The sequence below is a fragment of the Cygnus olor genome, chromosome 18, assembly GCF_009769625.2.
Source record: "Cygnus olor isolate bCygOlo1 chromosome 18, bCygOlo1.pri.v2, whole genome shotgun sequence".
In the NCBI taxonomy this organism is placed as follows: Eukaryota; Metazoa; Chordata; class Aves; order Anseriformes; family Anatidae; genus Cygnus; species Cygnus olor.
The window spans coordinates 2,786,969-2,810,547 of NC_049186.1; the positions used below are offsets into that span (position 1 = coordinate 2,786,969).

The 23,579-nt window shown below is 46.8% G+C and overlaps 1 long non-coding RNA gene across 1 annotated transcript; it reads left to right on the forward strand.

Moving 5' to 3' along the window:
* The first annotated feature begins 269 nt into the window (after nt 1–269).
* On the forward strand, nt 270–4,190 carry LOC121056958. Its single transcript, XR_005813576.1, has 4 exons — nt 270–1,029; nt 2,042–2,198; nt 3,405–3,564; nt 3,760–4,190. It is a non-coding gene; the product is annotated as an uncharacterized LOC121056958 (long non-coding RNA).
* Nucleotides 4,191–23,579: the final 19,389 nt, after the last annotated feature.

A 23,579-nucleotide genomic window follows, 5' to 3' on the forward strand; every position in this document is an offset into this window, starting at 1 on the left:
GGACTTCTCTTCAGATCTGAGCACTCCCCAAGATCCTCCAGAGTCCTTGGCACCCTTCAAACCCTGTCCAGATCTGGTGCTCTTTGGGGTTAGCTCTGCAGCAGCTCCCTGGGATAGTGCAATTTTCAGCAAAGAAAGGAAAAAGAAAAGCTAAAAATCCCAGTTACTCATTGCACCAAAATAAAAACAGATTCCTTCTCTTTTAACAAAACCTCATTATGGTAGACAAAAAATGAAAGTTTGGGGAGAAAATGTGCCGCCTGCTGATAAGAAGGTTTTTTTTTTTTTTTTTTTTTTATTATTAAAACAAATCTACAAGGCTGGATTTAAACTTCCCAGCCTTTGCTGCATTTCCCTTTGCTGCTCCACTCAAGACTGCATCCACACAGTTTGAACTCCCCAGTCTGAGAAGCTGCAGATGATTTGCTAAATAGGCCTTCAAGCTGTGCCCACTCCCCTCTCACCAATGTCCCCACCCCATGTTTGTGGGGCAGTGGAGATCTTAAAGATTCTCCTTCAGAGATGCCCCGTGCTGTGTGCGCTCACGCACTTGGCACCCATGTCATGCTCTGGCAGCACCCACTGTGGGCTCCCCTCTCCCTGCTGCCACCCAGAGCTGGACCCAGATGACTGCTTGCTCTGCCAAAAAGCCACGTCCGCAGCCATGGGGTGGGCAGGGCCCATTTGCTTTCAACGAGGGCCTTAAAGACAACCCCCGGCTGCAGCACAGAGCTGTGGGGTCCTCATGGTGCAGCCTGATGCTGGGGGCTGCGACTGACTTTGGTGTAAGGTCTGAGGTGTGGGTGCCCGCACCCATCACAAGCCCAAGCGCAGATAAAAACAAGGCACAGCAGTGACAGGGGTCAACCAGGTCAACCAGGACAACTTGTGATGTCAAGGGACATCACAAACAACATAACCTTGATGTGCAGCCCCCTTTCTCCTACTGCCTTGAACATGGTGGCCACAACCCAAGCAGCAAACGTCACCCATGAGGCAGCTGTGCTGTGCCAGGGGACTGTGCCTGGGGTATGGCTGTGCTTTCCTGAGAGGGTCCCTGGGAAAGGCAGTTCCTTTCTGCTGGCCACGAACAAGGGGTTCATCCACTCTGTGCTGTCAAAGATAGCTCTGGGAATCAGAAAAGGCTGGGTTTTTGCTTCAGGGTGATCGCTTGGAAAAGGAGAGTCGGCTTTTCTTTAGGCCAAGCGGGAACACGTAACAGAGCCTTTCTCTACTGGGATGCTAAAAGCCGACAGCGACTTTCCCCAGAACAAAACACAGCAATGACCAAAGGCTGCTGCAGACCTGACCCTCACAGGCAGCACAGCACCCACTGGGAGCGAGCCAGCACTGATCTGACTGAGGGAATGGGCACGGAACAACTCACACAGGGGGCACGTGGGCACTTTCTGCTGCAGTCATTGTTTTCTGATGGGAAATTATGTTTCCACAACAGTGAAAAATACATTGTGGAAAACGGTCTTTTTTTCCCAATCAAATTGAATTTTTTCATCTGGTAAATCAAAATGAAACATTTCCTTTTAGACTAGCTTAAGCTGGACAGGAATGTTTCATTTCAGTGGAATTATCTGAACTGCTCTATTTTAGAACAGCTCTCACCATTCCACCCCCATCTCCTTGTCAGCACATGGCCTTACGGGGAGCTCCCTCTCCCCCGTGCTCCATTTTCCCACCTGGGACCGATCCTGCTGGAAAATGACTTTTCCCACCAGACCCCACTCCCATGCCCCTGGGGTTGTTCTGGGGGGGGGGGGGGGGGCACGACCCAGCGCTGCCGATTTCCAAATGAACCCCTCCGCCACTCAGCACAGCAAAACAGAAACCGTGACCCACGTTTCCAGTGTCCTCTGTGCCCCAAACCTACCTTCCCAGTTATATCTAATGTTAGCTTAAAAAGATTTCAGCTTCATTAATAATCAGAACAGATACCGGGAGCATAATTAGCAGGGTAAATGGAGAGCACAGATAGGCACGTGCTCAGGCAAGAATGGCAGCAAATATTTCATCAGCAGGAGAGCAGGAGCAAGCAAAGAAGAAACCCTCATCTGCACCAAGGACCTGGCTTTATCATTGATTTATTGCAAGGCCTCAGCCACACCAACAGAGCCTCAGCAGAGAGCAGCATGCGGCCACAACAAGAAGTAGCCAGGCCAAAGACCACCTAACCCCTCGGCTTCGTGAGCAAGGATTTTATACGCGTATACATTAATGTCACGTCCCACCTGCTGCCTAAAACAATTTTCCAAATGGCTTTCCAATTCCTACGGCACTGGGAGGGGTGGGGGTTAATTATATAAGAGTTTCCAGAAGTTTCAGTTATGTCATGTACGTGTCACACAAATGCAGAGCACAGGAAATAGCTGAATTTCAACACCTAAAATTAAAAATTTTCCAGGGTAGCATTCCCCTTCGCAGCCTGAAGGAAAACATCCCCTTGTTTCACTCCGTGAGGTTAGCGTTAGGTGAGAAATCCTGCTGGAGATGGCAGGGTCCCCGTAGCATGAATCTCCTATGGCATTGAGGGCTCTCTTTGCCACTAAAAACTCATGCACACATACATCTCTATCAGTACCTAATTACAGTTAAAATTATTATTATACTGTAAATATGTTTTGGGCTTTACTAATACTTAAGCGTGCTCAAAAATCAGAATTTCCATTTCACTGCCCATTTTGGCCAGCTCAGCATCTAACTGTGCCCACAGGGGTAGCGATGCCTCCTGCCTGGTGTCCCCTCTGAGCCAGGTGTCCCACCCAGGGCATGTCCCTGCTGTCCTCGTGCAGCCACAACCAGCACAGTCCTTGGGGACGTGTCCTGGGTCAGGGGCCAGTTTGCAGGCACTGGACGTGAATTGCTCTTGAACTGAAGTTTTTCCATTTTGTATGAGAAACAAACTGATTCACTAAACCCAAGCAAGTGCCGGTATATTTTTTTCCCCAGTGCTAATCTGCTTTTTAATCAGTGTTCTGATTTTGTGAGAAGCATGAAGGCCTTTCAGCACAAAACTCCTTAGCAAGCCTCGCTGCTGGCTATTATATCAAGACTATGTTTGACTGATTTAGAAGAGGCCACAGCCTTGGGAACACCACATGGCATTCACGGTACCACGCATGCTGCAGTGTTGTGGAAGGGCTGACAAGCGCCTTGTGCAAAAATGCGTTGCCTTATTAAAAGCTTTATTGAATGCAAGTGCTCTGCCAGACCATGCTCGCTCCTTCTCAGGGGTGTGCATGACTTCCGTGGACCTGCTCTGGGGCTTAAAGGATAATAATTAGCACAACACATCTTCACTGGGTAGTTGAACACATCCTGGCAAAAATATATTTATTTAACAAATACTTTTTTTTTTTTTTTTTGGTACAAACCCCATGTCTGTGATGCAGGCAGTCCAGCTGGTCATAGGTTCACAGCACTTTTGGCTCCGGAGCTGGGCAGTGCCACTCTCCGCTGAGATGCAAAAACCCCCATGCGCTCTGACAGCCCCTCCTGAAGCCCATCAGCATCTCCTCGCCAGGGTTTTGGGCTGCACGGACACAAGTCCAGGTAGGATTTCTGCTGATTCCTCCCATTTACAAACACAGCAAAGGCAGCCCTGCAAAGAGCACTGTAATGTGTCTGCCTCTAGCTGCTGCTCTGGGGGAGCTGAGAAGTGCCCAGCTGTAAATACTGTTAGGTCTTGTGACATTTTCCAGCCCTTTCTAAACAAATCCAGTTTTGTTTTGTTTTGTTTTTTTGCAGAAGTCCTTCCTTGCTGCCCTGGGAGACATTTCCCTCTCCCACATTAGCAAGTTTCCTTTTGCAAGACCAGAGCCATTTCCAGTCCATCCCAGCTCTGCAAGGGTGCTCTGCAGTGTGACAGCTCTTGGCGGGGACAGCCCCGTGGTGGCTTCAGTCCCCCTCACACAGCCCTCTTGTGCCTTCGTGCCCAGCGGTGCTACAGATGTGCAGAGTCTGTTCTGTGTTCCCTGGGCAGGACGGCATGAAAAGAGCCAGATGCTTTGGTTAAAAAAAAAAAATTAAAAAGAAAGAAAAAAAATAATAAAAATCAGTGCCCAATTTCACATCTGCAGCTCCAGAAAGCCAACAAGAAACAATGGTCCAGAGCAGGGCTGGGTGTGTGCTGGTGGAAACCCAGACCTGCTGATCCTCGTGTGAACGGCACCAGCCCCGAAATCCCCAGGCCAGCCCTGCAGGCAGCGGGGCTCAGCCAGAAACAGCCCCTGGCTCTGCGGGTCTGGGGCTGGTCCCCGCAGGCGGCACAGGCACAGCCGGTTCCTGAGCTCGCCCCAGCTCCCCATCAGCACCGGTTGCTGATCTTGTCACCAAAGCAAAGCCAGCAGATGAAGCCTCCAAACTCCCTTTTTGCATTGCTTTGAGCTTGAGATACAGGAAGGGAAATTAATCTGAATGCAGAGCTTACTCTGTGCCTTCCAACAAGAGTGACCTTGACTTTTAACCATTGCTTTTCCTTTCCTACCCCTGAGGCTCTCATGCCCGGAGCAAATCAGCCCCAAGGGAATCAGTCAGCCCTGCCTCTGCCTCAGTCTTGAGGTCTGCTTTCCTGTACATAGTAATGTGCAGCAGCTCTCGGGATTGTGTAAATACGGTCTGAGAAGCACAACTGTGCAACAGCAACAACATTTGGCACAAACACGTTCCTCCGCCACTGAGCTGTGCCATGGCACGCAGAGCCATTAACAGCCATGTGGGTCTTCCCAAAAAACCTTGTCACCGGGAGCTGGGGACCAGGTGAATCCAGGCTGGAAGGCGCAAACACAGTCAGATGGATGCAATCTCAGCTCTCGGGTGACTCTTACAAACAGCTAATTTGCAGCAGAAAGTCAAGAAACGGAGCCACCCGATCTGCTGTCCCCTCTCCCAGCATCTCCTTGTTGCCGGAGGTGAGGGGAGCAGCTCACCGGCTGGAAGGGTGGGGAGCACCCGCACGGTTATTCTCAGTAATAAGATGCCTGTCAACATATAGACCAATTAGGTGCAGCTTTTGTGCTCGTAATAAGGCTGGGCAAAATGCTCTCTCTGAGCAAGTGCTTTCAAGTGAAAAATAGCTTCTGAAAGAATCTGACAGTTTGCACATGAGGTTTCAGTTTGCTCGGGGTTTGGGTTGTTTTAATTCAAGTAATGAAAATTCTCACATTGTTTCAAACCAAGAAGCTGTGTCTAGGTTTTCAAGAGTTTTTTCTACACTCAATTTTAGATTGTCTTCCTTTTTCCTTTTTTTTTTTTTTTCCCATGAGAGGAAGAAAGAAAAGAAAAAGGAAGAAAGTGTTTGAGATGTAAACATTGGAAATAATTATTTTCTGCACTTTAATCAAATAAACTTATTTCAAACCAGTATTTGTGTGTGTTTCCACATACTACCAAGCGAGATCCAAATTTTGGGGTGGGAAACAGTTATCATTTTAGTTCATTTTCCAATTATCTGTAAACCACTGGCATCACAGTTTAGCCCTTATCTTAAAGATAAACCCTGAATTCTGGCTGAAATCAGGAAAAAGGAAATACCGGCACTCTTGTATTTTGCAAGTGACTACAGCTACCCCCCAAAACTGTTTTTGTCCTAGGTGGAAGTGCTGAAGAACAAAAAATTAGTCATATGCATCATATCACTTTTCAGAGGACAGCAAAAACAAGTCCCATTTAGTCTAAATGGAGGCATCAACCAAGTTTTGTATTTGAACTTCAAGCCCGGGGGCTGTAAGTGAGGCTGCGTGACTTATATTAATAAAAAGAAAAAACAAGATGTTCCTCAAAATGAGGTCCCATCAGTCCTGACCCCTGAGAGTGACTTTAGCCTCATCCCAGCCATGCAGCTGCACAGGCTAATTGCTGTTTCTTGCAGATAACATGAGAATCACAAATATTGAGTCATTATCATCTCCCTCTAGCGGTTACCTCGGCTCTCCCGACCCCGGACCCAGGCTCTGCGCTGCAGAAAGGCAGCGGTGCTCGCAGAGAATTGCTAGCAGAAAGGAGGAGCTGCAGAGAAAGCTGAGTTTGCAGCGAGCCGCCTGCACAGAGCCCCGTTTGCACGGCTCGGGGATTAAATGCAGCCTTTCAATCTGGCTGGCTAAGCACCCGAGCTCTCCTCCTCCCTGCGATGCCGCAGGTGACCCTAAACCACCAGGCAGCACCTCTAAATAGCTCGAGTTATTTATTCTTTGCAAGCAGGCTACACAGGAGCCATCGGCACCATGTTACAAAGACGTCAGCAACATCGCCTGTGTCGTCCCCACAGCACCAGCTCTGCCCTGTGACTTGCTGGGGACCCATCGCTGTCCGTGCACATACAGGGCTTGCAGGAAAGGGAGACGGGGGTGGGGTGGCAGAGATCACCTTGAGAAAAACGGGAGTTTTTCTACTACTTTGGAGCAGCTGGCCAGAGGGCTACCAAAGACCTGTTCTGTAATCAAAGGCAAAATCACCCCCCAGCACCCTCAATCCCTGTTCAATAGATTCTGAAGTTGCAGAAGTGCATTTCCTATGGAAAGCTGCTTTTAGAGAGGGAAGAGCCAAGGGACAGAACCGGCAGTGGCAGCTTGCACCAGGATCCGGCCTTGCACACCCCGCAGAGCCATGCTCTGCCCGCAGCCCACCTGCCGCAGCTGGAGGGGCTTTGTTCAACCTTTGTTCCCCTGAGAAACAGGGGGAGGGAGACGTGAAACCTACCCAAACGTTGAAAAGAAAGGAAAACCCTCCGTCACAACAAACAGCCAGCCTCACAACATGTGCAAAAGCGATTTCCAGAAACAAGGGAAGGGAATCCAGTTCCCTTTTGTACAACGGCAACGAGGAGATGCAATAGCAGCAGCACAGGGAGGCACAAGGAGTCAGAACACTCAGGACCAGCTAATTCCCAGGGTGGAAATTGCTCATGCTTTATTTTTACAAAGCAGCCCCAGCTCTGTGGCACATACCTGGAGCCTTCGCCTCCCATCGTAGGAGGCTCCATGCTCAAACACCAGCCCAACAAGCATCACTCAAGCATCAAGCTCACAGTGTCCCTCTACGCAGGACCAGCAAGGCACAATCAGACACAGCAATTCCTGCTCAGGCTTATCTCAGCAAGATTTTTCAACTCTGCATGAAAAAAGAGCAAGTGGGAAGAGAGGAGCCAAAGGGCTGAGAACAATATGTACCTATGTACGGGAACAAAGAGATTCCAATTAAAAAGGGGAATCAGCAAAGCCCTGTGAAGTATGAATTAGCTGGTGCACTCCCAAGGGCTGCTTTGAAATCTGAAGTGTTGTATTTTGAAATGGACACAGACCTTAGCGGGAAGTGGGGGAGCAGACAGTAATGGTTTAATAGACTGTGGAATGGCTATAAAAAAAAAGGGGGGGGAGAAAAAAAGAAAAAGCAGATGGCAGCCCCTTTGCAGGAGCCATAAAATTTCATGGTGTATTTTCTATCCATGGCTTCACTGTAATTCAAGCCTTGGGGGCCAGCTTTCTCTGGCAGTGGTCCCTGAGGGGCCTTGGAGGGCAGCGCCAGAGGAGCAGAGGCTGGGCACATCCTGGGCCCACTGACCACAGGCTCCCGCTGGGGCTGGAATGGGAAATACAGAGAAGTCGTGTAGGAGAAACGCCTGGGAGGCTGCCCAGAGGCAGCTTTGCAGGGGCAGGTCAGAGCCCCAGGAGCAAGAGGCTCAGGGAAGACATGTGGCCAGGGCCGCGTCTGACAAGGAAGCCTCTGCGACCTCCACCTTCCCCTCCTGGCGGAGGCTTTTGTGCTGCCCCAGTCCAGGTACCTGCCTCTGAACCTGATCTAGGCAAGGTTCAGCTCAAAACCACGTCTGGGGTTGACTTTGGCTTTTTGTCATTTGAAGCAAGCTCCCGGATGCGAACACAAATAAAACAGTGCAGAGGTAAATGTGCAGATGTTTCAGTTCCATCGGCAGGCACGAGCAGCGCCCTGCACTTCAATGACTGGGTTTGTGCCAGTTCTGGTGGTATTTCAGGTTCTCACTTTGTCTGTTCCCCAAGTCCACCCTTGATGCTGTTGTTTTTTAGTTTCACACCACGTCACACAGCGCTGTGTGCGCGGAGCACCCAGTGAATGCCCGTACAGGACAGGCCCGCACCACACACTCATCATCTCCGCAGGTACGGAAGCAGAGCGTCACCAAACCCAGAAATGCGATGATCCTTCCACTATTCCATTCTCTCCTGTCCCATGCATGGCCATTTAGGCTATGAACACAAGGCATGAGATGAAGTGAAAATCTATCCATAATATATAAATACAGCAGAACAATTGCTATGCTGGAAGAAAAAAGGAGAGGAATTATTTCAGTTTAACCTTTTTTGACACATTAGTTCAAAGACAAAGCATTCCAAACCCATTAGAGATAAAAAGCAATAACTGGAGATGAATGCAATGAAAACTCAAGTTTTCTTCCACCTGTTCCTCACTTGAACTATTGCTACATTGAGCATAAGGAGGAGAGAAAGGAATGGAAAAATAAGCCTCATGAAGCCGTGTGCTTCACTTCCATTTATTCCAACTATTCCAAGATCTAAGAGGTTTACAAAAGCATTTGTTTCCAAATGATATCAAAACCACTTTGGACAAGAAATACTTTCTCTGGTATTCTTGAAGTTCAAAAATAAAAAGCTTCATCCATGTTATAGAGGGGTATACATTACACATGGACATTATATAGGATATATAACAGCAGAGGGAACACGGGAAGGATGCTGAGGGTGAAGAGTGCAGAAATGCATCAGAGCATGTGTGCTTGGGTACCACTTTCTCCTGCAAAGCAGCCGGCCCTGTGCTCCACCTTGGAGAGCCAGGAACACTGCACTGCCTCCCAGTGCCATGAGATCTGCGTTTTGGTGGGTGGAAATAGAAATAATGGAGACCCAGTGGTGTTGGTGATGATGCAGTTGGAGGGGGGCAGAAACAATTCTCCCTCCACTTGTACAAGGAATGAAAGCAGCTGGAGACACAGCAGGCAAAGACAGAGCAAAACAGGACTTCTGTTCTCTGCTAGGATGGAGATTCCCACACAAATTGGGCAGGAGCAAAAAAAAGCATCATTTTGCTGGTAGCACAGTATAAAAAGATCAATCTTCTCAGAGCAGGAGGAGGGAAGAAGAAGCAAAAGTGGGTTTCCCACTCCCTGAGCATCACCAAGATCCCTTCCATAAAGAAACCCAGAGATGCAATTCCTCACAAAATTACTTATTCCAGCTATTTCTTTAGAAAGCTCTCCCAGGTATACATCACTGCAGGGCACCAAGGGTCTGTTCTTGCTGTTTCAGCACTGTCAGTGTCTGTAGAGTCCTGCCCAGCCACGGGGAAGGTGGCAGCGTCCTCCTGAGTGCACCAGCCAGCAGCACCGCTTCCCACTAATGAGCAATTCCTCAGGAAGGTTAAAGAAGAGTCAAGGTTTTCATTAAGGGCTTGAGCCATTTAACTGGTCTGTTCTGACTAATGCAATAATATTTGTGGAAAGGCCAGGCAGATAAAGGAAAAAGTAAACAAGGTCAGCAGTGCCCACGTGAAACGAACCCTTGACCGCGTGGCTGGAAAACCACTACTGCCACCAAAGGGGATGCTTGACCTTATCCCGCTTGCTAGAGTTGGCACGCGGGGTTAAGCTGCTTCTTGTTTCTATTGAAGAATTTGCCTTAGGAATGAGCAGGTTTGTGCTGAATTAACGCAAGATTTGTGCTGAATTAACACAAGGTTCGCGCACACAGCCTGCATAAATGGTGCCCCAGTGATCCTTTGCCCTGTTTGGATGGGTAGGAGTGGAAACTTGCCTTCAATAAAATAAAATAATAAAAAGCATTGGATGTGTCTCCAGGAAATGAAACTTTCTAAGAAAGTAAAGCCAAAAAAAAAAAAAATCTTTCTACACTTTTGCTTCCGCTAAAGTTTCCTATTTCCACTTCTTTAAGAAAGGAAATTGCCACCAAAAAAAAAAAAAGAGGTGAAAGAAGTGTGGCTATTAGAAATTTTCAGTATAATATGAAGAAGCAGAAAATCTGATGATAGAGTGGAGGACACTATCCTGCCCCATCTCTGGTGAACTTCACCCTGTTACCACCAGCATTTTAGGGCTGTCCCAGTTCCTTCTGGAGCCCCCTCCCCGGTATCATCCCCAAATTGCTCTGCAGTCCACGGGATGCTCGTCAGACACACGGCACCCGGGAAGATGAAACGTGAAATGTTCAAAACAGACCAAAGGAAGCATTTCTAATGTGAGTAATTATCCTGTGGCGCTTCCTGCCATGCGATACAAGAGAAGCAAATAATGCAGAATAATTCCTCAAAGACTCAGTTACCGAGTTGAATAACAGCATCAGCTGCAGTTTTGCTGCCGTGGTCCAGCATTATGAAGACTCCTGGTCCTTGTGCTTCAAGCTAATCCCCTGCTGGGATTAGAAAAGTAAACAATATCTCGGTATCAATGACACTCACAAGTTCAGGTAATGAGCAGGGCTCAAGTGTTGCTTCTGGGGGCTGGCTGGCAGAGGAGATAAAGGATTGGTTTTGCTTCCATCTTCTCTCGTGCACCCGTTTAGTTTTCCTGTATTGTTTTGCAAACAGAGTAGAGGAAGCCTTTCTTTAACGGAGATGCCTCTCCATTGCTTAAAACCGACTACGTAAAAAGTATAAAACACCATACAAGCACAAGGAACCTGCATTTTTCTGCACAAGCCAGCACGTTTGGCTGCAGGGAGAGTCACATTCACGCTCGCCATCTGCCAGCACCTCCCAGGCACATCCAGGTCTACACAGGGTTTGTCACAGTGGCTCCCCACCCCAGCTTTTCAGGTGCTGAGTTCCTGTGTCCCAGCCCAATGCAGGGAACACGTTTCTCAAGAGCCAAGCATCCCATTCACACATGGGATGAGCGGTCATGCTGCGTGCCGGGCTCGGAGGAACCACGGCTTTCACGCTTGGGTTGGCGTGGCCGTGGCTCCCCGGGCAGGTGCCCGTCGGCTCGCGGTGTCATTAGGAAGTGGCTGTTTCATGTCCTTACACAGTAACCTCGGTGCTGCTACATGAGTAAACGATGAAGTTACACATTAGGTCGTAACATTTCAGGACCTATTAGGAACAAAAGTGCCTTTGTGAACACACGGGTTACTGAATAACCTCCTCCATCGCCGTAAAAAGCAGCAAGGGGTTTCAAGCTTTTTTCTTCTTTTTAAGCAAGATCTGGTTTACACGCAAGATGGGATCTTGAGGCTCCTTTTTTCATCTCTACAGCTTGCCTGCCTTGCTCTGAGCCTAACAGCCATCCACAGAGCAGAATTGAAGTAGGACTGAGCTCTAAAACAGCTTTTGGGGCCCCAATACTAAGGGCTCAGTGATCTGCCGTTTTAGGGCAGGACCAACAGTACCTCTGAAACACCCAAAGCCCACCCATCCTTGGGTGCATTACGCCTGCTTCATCTGGCCCTGGAAGGCTAGTGGAAGAACAAAACAGGTTTTTTATTTATATATACACACACACACACATATATATATATATATATAAAAGCAGGGCCACCCTATGGTGAAAGACCCTATGGGGAAAGAGGGAGAAAGAAAACAGTCCACATGCACATGTGCTCATGCTGCAGCTCACCTACAGGCACAAGGTACCAAAGTTAACAACCTCAGCTCTTCCAGCCCCTTGTGCTTGGATACGGGTGCTGCCGGAGCACCTGTAGCTGCTGCCTGGCCCAGCAGCAAGGTGGGAAGCCGTGCAGACCCTCCTGGTGCTTTCCTGCCCTCCACCAGCTGTCTGGCACATCCCTGTTCGGTGACTTGATGTGACTGTTTGTTACAGGAACGTTTCTCAATCACCTTCATACCCACTGGAGAGGGGCCAGAACTGCTGGAAGTGCCAGACCGTGGATGCTGCCCTGCAGGCCTTCCTGGAGCACAGCTGAGTGCAGGAAAGCTGCTCGCCCCCCTGCTGCTTTCCCATCTGCCATCTCCTCTAAGCTACCTCCTATCCAACTTTCTCCATCTCTGCACTAGCCATATTTCTTTTGGGATTGGCCATAATGGAGACAACAGTGTGCACCAAGCCCCATTATTTTTCCAAGCTTTCTGTAGCCCTTCCTAACACAGATCCAGCCCGCAAACTGAGCACGGTGGGAGCCCTGGTCCGACAGGCACTACCTGAGCTCGGGTGGTGTTTTCCCAGAGAAGTTCATCACAGATGCTGAAATGACCCTCTGCTCCCTGCTCCTGCACCAACCCAACCTGTTCTCTTTTCCTACCAACAAGCCCTTCCTTCAGACAGGCCCCTCTGGGTCCTCTCCCTTCCGCCAAGATCTCCTGCTCGAAATCCCCCTGCGTGGACCCCTGGGAACCCAGCAGCTTGGTGCTCTCTGACCTTCATTTCCTCTTCTGAGCCAGAGAACGACTGTCCGACAACCTGATTTCCCAGACCTCACACTCGAAGGAACATTAATGTTGCTGTAACTCTGATTACATTACATGCATTTAAACCAACTGACATTTCCCACCACCTGCAACGGGGAGAGCCCAGGGCAACGCTGGGATGCTCAGGCTGCAACATCCAGCGGTGCTTCTGCCATCGAACACTTGACCAAAACCACAATGGGGCAGCAGCAAAGCCAGCACAGGACCTCTCGTATCACGATTTGCAAACCAGCACCCGAACCACTGGGTAATGCACTTAAAAGCACATCTATAAACAAACTTGTGCTTTATAGAGACCCAATTAGAATACACTGGCAAATTATCCAAGGGGGCTGGCAGACACATACTTTACTTCAGGTGTCAGCCACAGGAGAGTGTTATGGGTTTCACATTACAGGGAATGCATTGTGACTTTGAGTTATATTGCACTTAGCCTGTAAGTGAAACAATAACAGCTTGGTCTATGGAGATAACACCCCAGATCAGCTCCCTACAATAAATTAGTGAAACATTCCACTCCCCAGCACTGCAGTCTCACACCTCTAAATATCAGCTCAAACTCTGAAGGTTTGATGGAAAAAATGGTGTTAAGTCTCATGGTGTTTGAGGAATTTCCCAATATGCACTAAATTAATTTTCTGGCTGCACTAAACAGAGCAGGAGAAAACAGCCCCATCAGAGACAGATGCAAGGCAAGAGATCCAAGCAGCTGTTTTGCACATGAAATCAGATTGAGATTAACACTTAACCTTGGAGTTCTCACTCTGGGGGGACAATATAGCTTCAGGTACCCCCCGTTCAAAAAGACCCTCAGTTTCTTCAGCAGACTAGGATGAATTAGGAATTGGAAATCTCCAGACCACGTCTCCCACAAGAAGTCAAAGGAAGAAAATCTCTCTCCATCAGCAACAGCATCAACTTACGTTCATCCTCTTTGTTTCCTCTAGACTGGCATTTTAAGGATTTGGCCCAAATCTTTGAAGTGCAGTTCATCAGATTCAGCTGGAGAAAACCCCTCATCACAACACACTTTGTATTGTCAGAGGACCAAGGCAGACACAAAGCATGATTAACAACAGACATGAGGTTCTGTACAAAGCAGCAATGTCTCTTCGAGGCGTAAACAGGTGGAAGAAAGGCTTTCATGGATACAACCTCACAAAGACTTGTGCACTGGAGAGCCTGGCTGTGCTTTTTTTTTTTCCTTCACATTTGCTGATATTTACATAAATTCAAAAATCCTGGAGGAGAGAGAGGGAATAGTCCAGGTGCTGACCAGCCTGAACCAAAGCCATTAGAATCTCCTGGATCTTCCCCCTTCCCTGGTTAAAAGAGAGCATCCCCTGGAGCCTGGCTGCACTTCCCAAAGGACGCAGCTCATTTAGGCCACTCTGCAGATAACACGAGTTTGTTTTCAGGGAGGCAAAGCAATCTGTCCATAAGGATTTCTCACGCTTCATACGACAGCCCCGGTCAGGGAAATACAACATTAACTACATTGAAAGAAATCGTTGAATGAATAAATTATAAAAGCATTCAGGGCCCCTATCTGGGGGATTATTTTACACACTGGTGTTGAGCAGGTTAAAGGAGCATGTTTGGCTGTTATTGCATTCCCAGCAGCATTCGCAAGGCCTCAGCATCGCTGTGAAAGTGAGACTATGGACAAGAGCTCAGCAGAGCTGAGGACATAGCACAGCAGGGCAAGATGCTGGGTTTGCTAATGTCACCTCACCTTTAAAAGCAGCCCAAGCACTAATCCTACCAGCATCAAAGAAAAGCCCTCCAGGTCCAGCTGAGCACAAGTCCATCAAAACAAGCCCTCAAACTGCAGTTTTGCAGCGGAGCACAGACCCTGCCCTTTAATTCCCACCCTCCTCCTCCTCACCGCACAGCACATCAGCACCTTGCTTAGCCAGCATCCAGCGCCACCAGACACGCCGTTCGTGCACGTACCTACCACTCCACGTCGGAGGATTTCAAAGAGCTTTGCAAATATTATACAATTAAGTCTCCCAGCCCTTGTGTGGATGGACTGGGTATTATTCATCAGTTTCTCAGCCATTGAAGGAGAGACAGAGCCATTAAGTGATTTATCTAGTATCACACAGAAATCCTACAAGAGAATTAGGATTATCACCTAGATCTCTGGATTACCAAGCCCTTTTTAATGCAATTTACTCCTGATCAAAACCATACAGTCCACTTTGTGGCTTTGCTCATGGGAAGATTCCTAACCAGGCAGAATTTATACAGTTGGATTTTTTAATGCAGGAACTTTCATTTATACAGATGCTTTTTAACTCAAGATGATGAAAAAAAAAAAAAGGAAGAAAAATGAACTAGCTACCATTTCAACCAGCAAACGTGCAAAGTTCATACCTTTGCATTTAAGAACAGTCATCAATGGGCTTTTGATATAAAGTTAGCTGAAAATTATAGGGAGGAGCACTCAGAAGTGTGGGTGCTGATCCCCGCATGACCTTGTCTGCAGACACCCAGCCTCTGCCTGGCAAGCAGAGGGCAAGAGCCTTGCTCCCTGGGAGCAGCAGGACCGCTGCCATCCCAGCCAGTGGGGCCAGGTTCTTGCTCGGGGTGGTTACTGGGTGAACACTGTTGCCTTTGGCATGAAAGACCTCCCCAGGTCATTGTAAATTATAACGAAATGGTATTAATTTTGGCCTTTTACCCAAAGAAATAAATGCCTTTTCGGGAATAAAGCCTACCCACACAGAGGCTACGAGCTTCAGCCAGGGGAGAAAAAGGGCAGCATGGAGCCAGAGGCAAAAGAAGGGATCTGCTGCTGCCTCGTCGATTTCAGACCCACAGCTCATCACAAAAGGTTTTCATTTGGCCCCTGCTGTACACCCACAGTCCCTGTTGGGCTGATCTCCCCAGGCAAGCAGTAAATTACGTGCCCCCACAGCCAGCCCCTCCGCTCCCCTGCCCATATGGTGACCCTCAGCGCTGGTGAGCGGGGCTCAGGTGAGCCCAGGCTCTTGCTCTGAACATCCCCGCGTCAGCTCCGTGGGTGATTTCAAGGTACATCATCACCGTTGCCTCCCAGAAGTGTTATTTGCCATCTGGAGCTGGGCACGCATTTCAGATGAAGACATTAGCCATCAGCAGGAATACTTCTCGGCAGACTCCAGTTGTTTACATTTGAAATGTAGTTTGGTCGCAAAGAGTGCCATAAAATAAAAATAGTGGTGCTTTCAAAACAAAATACTTCAGTTTTCTTTTGAAACAGTGTCCAGAAGTGAGAACAAGCTTCATTTATAGAAGGAATTTGAAAGGATTAAAAACTTAAAGCCAACAGAATATTTTCTGACTGACTCAGGACCAGATGGCTGAATAAGAAAAAATTTTAAATCAAATCAACCCCATGGCCTTCATTTCCTTCTTTTCATATCCAAAACAATTCAGATCGATCCTGTCCAGATTCAGTAAGTCCCACTAAAAACAAAATCCCACCTTCCCACTCCCCCCTTACCAACAGAGCTGTGGATCAGATCCGGTTTGTGTAAGGGACCTCAGCCGAGGTGCTCTCAAATCCCATTTTTCCCTCCCAGGTGCCCCATGGCTGATACTTGCAGAGCAGCGACACAGTTCCCACTGCTTCCATTTCCTTCTGTCTGGTGCTACGTGGTCTAAAACACATTTGGCCCTGAGTTTTGGGGGAAAACCCAGCATTTTACTCCAGGCTAATCTACTCCCTTTGCATGGAACACAACTGCTGTACAAGGGTCTGATATCTATCCTAAAAGCCTTCCTGGCCCATTAGCCCTGATGTTGACCACCCTCTCTCCAAAAATAAGCTTTGCAAGGACCTAGCTTACAGCTGGGCTTCCCTGCAAGCCACTCTAGAGCCTGCAGAAGCCCAGCCCATTGTACCCGCACCCTGAGCAAACCTTCCCAGCACTCAGCAAATCACTGCAGAGCGGGTGCTCCAAGACAGGGAACGCATGCATGTTGCGACTACAGTTTGAGACTTTTTTTCTTCATTTTCTACAAAATGAAATAATTTTGACTCCAGGCTCTTTACAGCTGTCACATCTGAAACATATTTTGCCACTTTTGTGTCCAAAGGCTGCCTTTGCAAAAGGAGACATAACATAAAAATCCCTAATAATGAGGAGGCAAATCATTTGTAAATTGAGCCATAGTATCTTTGGTTGTGTGACATTAATTCAATTTTCTAACTGCCACAATTAGGCAGAAACTTCCCCTACCTAGCTAGTGATCATAGAAAAAATCAGTAATAAACATATAACAGGAAACCCCAGAAACAAATAATACCGGCCTTTTGCAGGGATTGTGTTTTGGAGCATTTGCATTTCAATGGGACAAAAAGCATTATTTCTCAACTGTGCTTTGCCAAACTCTCTAGAGCACCCTTTTCTTTCTGTTTGATTAATCATTTCATGCTCAGAGTCTTTAAAAACACTGCTGCTTCTAGCGACCTGGTAAGTGTACATCTCTTCAGATAAATGCTGAACATTAAGGCTCTACTCTGGCTAGTTCTTTTCCTATTCTAGCTACTTCAGCTCCTAAACCAGCAAACATACAACACATTTTCTACCTGGGTACAAAATGTAGTGGATTTGAAGGACTAAAGCAATGGAGGTCCCCCTGCCTCAACTGGGGCTGGGAAATTATGAAAGCGCATCTAATAAAAAGGTGAATTTTTCCAAGTGTGCAGCATGATTAAAAATCAGCCAATTAAAGTTTTGATTCAATATAAAACCTGAATGTTTCCAAACGCATAAAGCAGTTGACACCAGCCTGACATCTGCCCTTTCCCTGCAGCTCTCCATATGGAAAAGATATCGACCTGCCTTCCCTGTGCTGCTCTATAGCAGAGGAGCTGGGACTAAGCTAAACCAAACTCACCAGCAAAGTCTTTGCCCCAGGCTCGGCTCCAACACGCAGACCTCCTTTGCTTCTGCACAACTTCTGAGGCTGCTTCATAGCACATAAAAATACTGTACTGGGTCAAACCATCTCATCCTATATATTCATCTGTCTCTGACAGTGACAACAGATGTTTGGTAAGAACATGAGCCCGGCCACTTTCTGCAGTCCCTTCTTTTTGTACCAACAAAGTGTCCACAAACACCGAGCATGGGATGCTAGAAGCACACCCATGCCCCATTGTTTTAGTGTCTGTTTATGGTGCTGCTACACATGACTTTAAAATTTTTTCCCCCTTTGAACCTGTTCAATTCACCACTTCCATTAGACTTCCTTTTGTTCTTACAACATGCTGCTTTACTGACCTCCACACTTTGTGAGAAAGGCGATTCTCACACGTCTACTAACCAGATTAACTTGAGTCTGCACAAATATTCATTTGCAAAGCCCACAGGAACTGCTGTTGTTTTTCAGGAAACCCTCTGGGGTTTGCAATTCTCATCAGTTTGGACAGCAGCATGGGAACGTTGCCATCCCAGCAAGTTACCCAGGAGCTGTGCAGAGGAAAAATTTCTGTAGGAAGAGGTCTCTTAACAGACACAACGTGAAACAAACTGCTATTCCATTCCATGTCCTTCTCCAGCAACCCCTTGCAGGTCTTCACCACGCTGGGTAGGTAGGACACGAGGAGCACCTGCACCACCCTGGCACATAATACACCTCTGTCATTCCCAGGGTCTTCCTGCCCTTCCTTTGAGGGGATTCTAGGTCTGTTCTGGCTGAGCAGCATTTCCTGAAGCACCTGAACATCCAAGCACAAGGTCTCACTTCTTACATAACTGAACACACCAATGACTATATTCTTTAAATAGTTAACAGAAAATTCACACTAGGAGAGGAACAAGAGAACACAGATGGAAGGTGTTAGTCCTGCAGCCTAAAGGCAGCCCAGTAGGCATGATTCAGCACTGAGAGCGTCCCCAGGATGGGAGATTGCTGCTGCAGGAGGAAGAGACATGCATGTATTCCTCCACCCTCTTCTGTAGCTCATCCCATAGGAAGCTCTGTAAGTCTGTCCTCCTTGGAAAAGGGAACTGGAGAAACAGGTCCATCTTGATGCTCTTTTATCTTGGACAACCCAAAGAGCTGGTACACCAAAGGCACTACACATCTCATTTTTAATGAGGCCATTGATTCAGCTCCAAAAAGATATGTACGAATTTTATTTTTAAAACTCAGAACTGTTTCTGCCTTCACTTTTGTTGCTTTGATCTTGACTGAAATGTATTACAAGAAGAGCATTTCATAGAGAGCAGTGAGTGAAGCCCAACTCAAGGGAAACCCATATCTCTTTACAAGCAAACACCAACCATCCTCTTTCAAACACACCAGATTCCTTGTGCGGGGATGAGTGCTGGGAGCTGCACTCCTCACCTGCACACGAGCCTTCAGTTGTAAGGAAGTTGGATAACAGGGGCCAAAACTCTGCATAAAGCAGACCTACTCTTCTGGAGCATGCACAATTTATATGTGCAAAGAACTGCTATAATACATGGTAATAACAATTGTATTGCAGTCTGGTATTATTTTCATCATAAGCCTGTTTTATAGTATTTTACATCCAGGTGAGCTCTAATGACCTATTTCTCACGGAGTAGCTATATCCCACTCTTAGTGAAACCTTTTCTGTTTAACATCCATGCTGCAGGTTAATAAATGCCACAGTGTCATTTCCTCTACTTGCTGGTTTTAGCAAATGTCAAAGGGCAACCTCATAGCAAAAAACAAGCATAGAAAAGGGAAACAGGAGCTACCAATAATCTCAGAAAGGTTTACCATTCTTCATCCAAGTTCTTTTAGGTTTACTTTGTGTTTATGTTTACTTTGAAGAAATTAGAATTTATTATCACTGTCCATACCCACCTTGCACTGAACACCCCAGTGGCAACTTGCTGAACTACCAAATCCAGAAGAAATCCCTCATTTTTGACACCCCAAAGAATCAGATAGCCTCCCCCTTTTCTGTAGACATACTATAATAGGAGTAGAAAAGTCAGTTTGATTCAAAGCTTGCCTTGAGAAATTCATAGGTCCGTCTGGCATTTCTTTAAAAAAAAAAAAAGCTACTATTTTCAGTAGCATTAAAAAAAATAAAAAAGAAACTCTTAATTAACCATAATTCTCAGGTTACTGAGAGATTTATATAGGGAACATGAACTGTCCTTCCTCTCCTGCACTTTAGTCAAAACAGTATTATTAAAAAAATACATTACGTGCATTAACGAGGCATTGCATCCAAGGCAACACACTGCAGGGTGACTGGGTTTTTGGAGTGAAAAGTTGAATGGGCAGAGATGTTAGCAAAATTGCATTCATCCTAAAATAATTTAGGCTGAAGTACATCTGGGTGACTAATCACTGCCCCAAACCATACGAGCCCTACACACCGCAGTACATGGCAGGGGTGAGCAGACACAGCATCAGCCCACAGGTCCACGCAGCACCACAAAGGCCTCCATCCTCATGTAGGAGGATCGTACATTTCTGGAAGCATTGCTACTCAGGGAATTGTTCTACACATACTTTCAAAGCAAAAATCCAAACGGACTGTTTGAATCACTCAGCTCCTATTGCAGGGTCCCACTTTGGGGCCATCCCTGCCAAGGACGCAAGTCCATGTACTGACCAACACTGCCTGAACATTTTGTAACTACAATTTCAGTGGGAGATGGCTGGTTGGAAAACAGTAGCAAGTCAGGCAGCACAGAAGGGAGGAGATAAGGCTCCACGGTGATAAACTGGCCCTGAAGCTAGGGCATCCCATGAGGCTGCTCCACCTACGCCCTCTCAGTTGTCCACCCCGCCTGCAGGAAGGCAGCACCAAGACAAATGGGTGCAATGCAATCTCATGCAAGAGATAGGGGTTTTGCCCATTTTCCGTCCTGTATCCATTGTGGCAATGGACTGAGGCGGGTGATGGATGCTGCCCTGACCTAACAGCAGAGAGTCCTCCAGGCCTCGACCCACACAGGTCCCAATTAGCCAAAATTAGCCAGCTGCAGCCAGGATTCATCTTCCCTTAAACCCCTAACTGTGTGAAAGCAACAGCCCCTTTCTCCAAGTTGCCCACTCAAGCCTTTGTGGCTGTACACCCTTCCCAGGCAGCCTCCTCCGCTTTTATTATTATTGTACGAGCCGTGCCAATCATTAAAGTCTTAGCAGCCCCATTATCATCCTGGGCAATTCTTAACTTAACTCATTAAGCTTTAAAGTTGTTGGACTGCAGGAGGAGGAAAAAAAAAAACACAAAAAAACACAAACCAAGCAAATGCTTAAGCACAATAAAAGGATGTTAATGTTTTACCCCACTGACAATGACTGAATCTGTAGGACAATTATTATGGATATTTCCATGGGTTTAGTGTTACTTTTTACTGGCATGAGGTCTGCTGTGCAGCGACTAATTAAAAATGGAGTTTAATCTGCAGCCAATCTCAGAGGTTGATTTGAATTCTCCCACTGTGAACTTTCAAACATGGGAGCACGTCTGTTTGCACCGACAGGATCCAATATCCTGCCTTTGCAATGGACATTTTACATTTTGGCAGGCTGCATGCCTATGATTATGCCAGACTGTGGCATTAATAATTCACCACCTGAACTAATCTTTCAGCATGAAACACAAGTAAAGACGACATTAAGTGCTGCTTGGATTCCCTTCCTCTGCTGTTCCCCTATTGTGTCTTCAGATTGTGCTTAATCTAGTGGGAATTTAGTACTAAATTAACAAAAAAAGACTTCTTAAGGGGTCAAATCCACATCAATTGCTCAAGAGAGAAAGCAGTCTTTCCTGCTGAGTTTACATTAATACCATGATCTTTATTTTTATTTGAATCTCTGCATCAGAAAGAGAAATTGTGTTTAGATTATGATGCAGGACAGGACAGAAAATTTTAACCACTTCCTAGTGTTCAGCTTACTAACATTTTCCCCTTCTTCCCCCTGCTCATGTGAAAAAGCAGGTTACCTGCAGAGATGAGAGGACATCCCCCTCAAGCACAAGAGTAACACTTTCTAGTTCAAAAGTAGTTTCTGCAGTGAAACAGAAGAGAAACCTCCTCTAGGAAACAAAATCATGCTGAAATATTTTTATATGGTTAAAAATAGCCGGGACCATTTCAGCATGCTCAGATAACTGCCAGCCCCATGTTCAGTTGGATGGGCTCAAGCAAAGGAGCCATAGAGCAGGTTCTCCTGAAGGCTTTCTGCAGTAGCACAGCTTCTGACACCCGCGTCCTCTGAATCTCAAGTAATTTAGAAGCTTTAGCAAGCTGCACACATTCCAGGTCTTCCCCTTCTTAGGGATCCTTATTTTCTAATTTTAAGTAAAAAGAAAAAAGTAAGGGAGTAAAGGAAGATACTTTTGTCAAAACCGGTTATCTTTCAGAGCGTTTTGTAGAACATGTAGTTTTTCCACATAGCCCTGCATGCCTCCCCTTGCAGCCTTAATTGTTGCATCCCAAAAGCTATTACAAGGAAGGGAAAATACTGTGCTTTCTATCCCAAAATAGCCTGTGTTGCTATTTTACACATATCCACCGTTCTGGTGCTGTTATCACATTAACACGTTGAGATTCCAAATAAGGTCAGCACCTTCGTCAGCCTTTGTACAGTCAAGAGACAGTCCTTGCCCCAAAGACCTTAAAATATAAATAGATAAGACGGACAAAGGGAGAAAGAAAGAGAACATTTCTGTCGTTGTCACAGATAGGAAAAAGAAAGATAAAATGGTTTGCTGAAGGTTAGTGACACAGAGCTGAGGAAAGAACACTCTCAAGTCTCTGCCAGGCATCTTTACCCATGAAGCTGTCCAAAAAGAAAAAAAAAGGCTCCATTTCCTCCAGTGTTTCATTCAGGTTCTGTAGTGATGCCCAGAAAGGGGAGCTGTAAGGAACCTTTGCAGACTCTCAGAGATGCTGAGTTTTCAAGAACTCCTGGAAGGGGTCCTAGCAGCACTGCCCGAAGTTTGCACAAACCCAGGCCCAGAACCAGAGGCTCAATATCCCAAGTTTGGACCCGGACCCTAGGAACACCAAAACCCAAGGAAAACACAGCCCCAGAGCTGCTCCTCAGTGCCCATCAGCAGAAGAAATGGGATGCAGGGTTCAAGAAGTCATCCTCCAAGCAACGGGGGCAAGAAAATATGAAAGCAGGTTGGAGAGGGTGCAATAGACTAAATTGACCTGCCTTGTGTCAACTACAGCACTATGATGGGGAGAAGGTGCTTAGCTTAGGTTTTAATATATCAGCTTTTCTGGAACATGTAAAAGACAGGCTTTTCCAACAGGAAGGATTAAGTTCACTGCTATCCTTTTCACTTTGATAGACAGTCAGGAAAAAAAAAGCAGACCTTATGGCATAAGCCATTCTGCAGAATAGTTTGTTCTTCAGCCCCATTTAGCGGCTGGTGTATGCCCTGTCATCTTACATTTCCCATCTTTTATTCGTTTTTTCTGGATGTCAGAGAAAAAGCTCTCTCACAAGCTTCACGTCCCTGCATATCCCATGGCAGCTGGCTCTGTGATTAACTGCACTGTGTGGTGGCTCTCATCCCTGGCTAGGACATGCCAAGCAGGTAATATTAGAAGTCTTATGTTGAAAGAGAGTTTAAAAGTGTGTTTAGTTAACCCAGGTTACAGTCTGCAGTTTCTCTCTGCTTTCTCTGCCTCCCCCCAAGCATAACCGGGCACAGAAATTTTCAGGTTTTTGGTTTTCTTTTCTTTTTGAAGCCTTTGTCTTCACATAGCTGTTAGATACACCACAGCAGGGACCTGTGCTGTAACACAAAATAAGCAGCAGTGCAGAAAAAACTTGCAGCTATATCACTAATGGCTTTCCACGTGGGATCTACACAGCATTGTTGCAGGACTGTCTGCTTTGACCCAGGTAAAGAAGCTTCATTGTAGAGTCAGACTGCAGTGAGCATCCTGGCCCACACGGCCATGAGAGCCGGTCCCAGCTCAGGCTCTAGGTTCATCCCTGGCCCATAACACTCACACAGCGATGCTCTGACCTATAACAGCATCTTTAATTGCCACTATACCCCAGGTGACCAGAAGAGCCCATGTTTTATCCAAGCCTCTGACCCTTTCCAGTCCTACAACGCACAAATCACCTTGACTTTGCCCCCAAGCTTCCCTTTGGAAACCAACACCTCCCCTGCTGTC